The sequence below is a fragment of the Cynara cardunculus genome, unplaced genomic scaffold, assembly GCF_001531365.2.
Source record: "Cynara cardunculus var. scolymus isolate 2C unplaced genomic scaffold, CcrdV1 Un_Scaffold_3518, whole genome shotgun sequence".
In the NCBI taxonomy this organism is placed as follows: domain Eukaryota; kingdom Viridiplantae; phylum Streptophyta; class Magnoliopsida; order Asterales; family Asteraceae; genus Cynara; species Cynara cardunculus.
This window is the reverse complement of record NW_020201512.1, coordinates 32,133-36,571: the sequence shown is the minus strand read 5'-3', so window position 1 is coordinate 36,571 and position 4,439 is coordinate 32,133. Positions and strand designations below refer to the sequence as shown.

The following is a 4,439-nucleotide window of genomic DNA, read 5'->3' as shown; positions in this document are numbered from 1 at the left end:
TAGGGTATGAAATTTCGAGATTGAACAAAATATAACTTGTCATCCTTGTTCTTTTACCTTGGTTGTCTTGAATAAAAGTTTAGTAGATACACTTTTTCATCGAACATATCACTCATTCTTTATTGTGTATCTAATAGTTGCCTTAGTCGTTTTAATTAATAATTCAAAATATATCATTAACAGACAATGAAGAAACAACGATTAAACTTATACCAACATAATAAAACATATAAAAGATACATATAAGTTCACAAATACAAAAAAAAGACCAATAATACATGATAATGGTAAAACTAATCATATATGTTTATGTCATCAATGTTCTAACGGTATCTGCTTCTGGCATGTGTGGTTCGAACACGATTGTTGTTAACTCCGTAGAACTCAAAAAATTATCTGAAAATAATTGAATATAAATTTTTAATAATATAGAACATGTAACTAAAATAAAATAAAATATTTAAAAATAAAAGCAACTTCTTACATACTTTGATTTGCACGAGTAGGCGAATGAATGAGTTTAACTCGAGATGCGTAGATTATAGAATTATCTACGATTGCACGAGTTATCTCCATAAAACTGAATCGTGCAGAATCATACAACCTCATCTTTATTATATTTCCCCTATTATGAGTAATAAAAACGTTAGTTACTATGATAATTTGTNTATAACCTTCATTCCTCACATCACCATGGTTATATTCAATTGCGAAACGATTCAAAGAGAAAACGTTTCCAACCAAGTCCATTTGCTTGTATATTTGAATTAAAGGGTGATGATGAACAATTGCTACCATCTTTCTCCTCTAAAATATAATAAAATAAATGTTAAATATGTTTAAATTTCTTTTACCATGCAATTAAAATCGTGAATTTTTTAACTTTTGTCAAGCTCCATCGTGCATGTACTTTGTTTAACATTGAAAACTCATCAACAATATAAGGGGTGTTCATTTCTACAAGTTTGTTACACTAATCAGAACCTATTTGAAAAATTATAATAATATTCGTATATTATGTTATCTTCGAATCATGCAAACAACTTGTATCTCTAGTGAATCAAGTAGAGAAAGCATATACAGAAGAAATGGATTACCTCTGTTGAATCAAGCAACAACCGATTGAGGAGCAAAATGCTTTCTGGAAATCAAGCAAGAATCCAGTGAACAAATGGAGTACTTCGACCGAGTGGATCAATGGAGTCTTGAATCGAGCAATGGAAGATGGTTAGTTTAAAATGAAAAGTAAAGTCCATGTTTGTGTGTGTGATTAGATCAAAGCTTATGCAAATTTTCATTTGTTATTGACACATGCACAGGGAAAATGTAGTTTTGAATGAGTGATAAATACTAAGGTATTTATAACATGGTTTATGTCAATCAAATATATGAAAGCCAACAGCTTTTAGAGGAAATATATGGTTATTAGACTTAAACATGGACTTAGATGGCAGAGTAATAAAAGGGCAAAATAGTTCTTTTCCATTTCATAATCTAGACACCAAATCCTGGTAATGTGTTTAAGAAATTAAGTCCCTGTCGTCCTAATAACTATGTAAGTGTCTAAGGTATTTATAAAAGGGAAAAATAGTTCATTTCAATAGTTCTTAGACATGAATGAGCCAGGACAGAAGGTAAAATCAGCTTGCAGTACATAAGTTTGTACCAACATAGGGACTGTTTTATAAACTACTTGTCTTCAAATAGTCATGTTAAGGACAAAGATGATGGTTTGAAACACCCCACCTGCAATGATTTTGTTCTCAATTGTTCTAACATAACTACTTGAGTTATAGAACTTGATCAACTAAGTGTTGAATGTCAGATTAGATAATATGCCAGGCCAGAATGCAGATTAGATAATATGCTAGGGCATAATGCAAATTAGAGATGACAGGCTTCTGTTTCAGTTGGAGGTGATGGTGATTACTTGGAGGTGATGATTTGAATAAAGATTTTTACTTGTCAACTAGCTTGCATAATCCCAGCTTTGGAGACATCATGCACCGGCTTATTATATCTCTATGTGCATTAAGCATGCAAAAGGTGCTGTATGAATTACAGGAGGATGTAAGATTAGTACCCTTTCAGGCACAGGGATGCTGTATGATTAGTATTCTTTATGGCATCTGCTTATTAGATCTATGTGTGCATTACAGCAGACACAGGAATGCTGTATGCATTACAGCAGACACAAGCATTGACTTGATGTTTGTAATGTGCATATAAGACTCCATATAATGTGCAGCGCGGGTAAATCAGAATTCTAAAGCATTAGTTTGGCTTTGAATCATGAGTTTGTGTGGTTATTTTGCAAGTTAACTAATATATAAAGTTGAATCATCAGTTTGTGTAGTCGCAATTTTTGCATCGCCCAATAATTTTAACAGTTAATTATGGATCTGCCTATTTGATCTAGAATGACAGTCCAAGACTATTTTTCTAACAGATCTTTGTCATCCCGTGAATAACTCTAATCAAGACTTATTTTTTACAATTTTAAAAAATAAAATTTTAAATTGCATCGATACTTCCAATAAAATGAGTATGAATAAAGATTCAACTGATAAGGATTTGAAGAAGATTCAACTGCAGGATTTAAATAAAAAGACCATGTATGCTTGATGTTAAACATTGGATTACAACTACTTTTCTAATAACCTGCTTGCCATACTATGTAAACTGCTCCTTGCATAAAATAACACAGAAATAGAGATGAAGCGTAAACCAAAACACAGGAACATGTAATGATATTTAGCTACAAAAATGAAAAATAGTGGATGAGAAAGCCACCTGTGTTTCCTTGACAGTGTATCTGGCCAGCAAAGTCTTTTTTTCTTCAGCTGTAATCAGTTGGTGTTCAAGAACTAAAATATGATCTTTAACATTCAACAACAATTCTGCCTCCTGTATTTGAAAAACATAGCATCATTAGCAATTGCATGCTTGCAGGATCACCAAAGGGCAGAAACACGATTAGCAGTGACATGCTAACATCCAACAGGCTTAAAAACAAAGTTGATATACACGTTTGCTCAAAGGTTATTACATATTACATGGCATGTTATTGTTGTCCATTTACCCAAGTTGTAATGATCTGTAGAATTTCATCATCTTTAGTAGCTTTTAAGTTCCTGTATGAAACCATTTTTAGTTTTTTAAATATTTAATTTTGGATTAATCATGTCAATCATTGCCTTAGCAACTGTGTTTATGATAAAGCTATTATTTAAAGCAACTCATTCATGGGCATGAGGTTTGCATTACAACAGACACATGGATGCTGTATGCATTACAGCAGACACAAGCATTGACTTAATGAGTTGATGTATTGTATCTTTTAATGAACCAGCAAGCAGCCACAACTGTTCATGACATGCATTGCAATGGTTATTGACTTACATGGGGCCTGATACAACCACCTCAACTTACTGGTTGAAATGGAGACTGTTTCTGTGTTGTGTATGGATTTGGTAATAGGGAACAATAAATCACTTCAATGAATGGTTATATAGACAAAACATGTGATGCCTCATCATGTAAGGTTCAAGTTACTCACAGCAGGACAAAACAGTTTAATTGACTGTCACCGGCTTATTATATCTCTATGTGCATTTAGCATGCATAGGGTGCTGTATGAATTACAGGGGGCTGTAAGATTAGTACCATTTGCTGCTTGCCTGCATCAAGTAAGGTTGAAGTTACCTACACTACATAACCATGTACAAACTTAAAGGAACCAAACTAACAGTGGACAAATTTGATTTTGGACAGATTCGATAGTGGAAGGGAAAATAGTCAAATATAAAGTAAAAGTCATATATAGTTGTGCACATTGCTCATACATGTAAGCAAGCATGCACTGTTCATAGATGACAGGTTTTTAACACCTAATTTAGTAGTCATTTCCTAATTAGTAGAAAACATATGCTTTCATTAAACTATAATGCAGATAATATGTTAAAGATGATAATGTTCCAGCCCAAATTGAAGAGGTAACAAACACTAGAATGAAAATATGTTAAAGATGATAATGTTCCAGCAGGCACATGGTTATGTATGTGCACAATAGGGTATGTATGTATGCATTGCAACAGCAGCTCATGTCTACCTTACCAATTACAACAAGAATCAAAGGATGGATATGCTATTTGATGTATTTAAAGTTTAAACTACTTCACAATTAATTTTTTCAAACAAATGGCAAAACCCCTTGATCCTTGGAGTTGTGTAGTCAGTTTTAACACATATATTATATGGATGTTTTAACATCGTATCTGCAATCTGGAAACAGGAGGATTGAAACTCTAGTTAAAAACCAGGCAACGGTTCAAACAGGCAGTTCTTACTGGTTAAATATGCTAAACACCATTTCAACAAGAATCTAATGAACAGGGCTAATATAATATCTATGCATACACACACACATAAGAAGAAAT

General features: G+C 32.8%; 1 long non-coding RNA gene across 1 annotated transcript; it reads right to left on the bottom strand.

Annotated features, from left to right (window-relative positions):
* Positions 1-918: 918 nt before the first annotated feature.
* Positions 919-2,899, bottom strand: LOC112503671. Its single transcript, XR_003068048.1, has 3 exons — positions 2,794-2,899; positions 1,098-1,204; positions 919-957 (listed from the first exon to the last, which is right to left on the bottom strand). It is a non-coding gene; the product is annotated as an uncharacterized LOC112503671 (long non-coding RNA).
* Between the last annotated feature and the right edge of the window lie 1,540 nt (positions 2,900-4,439).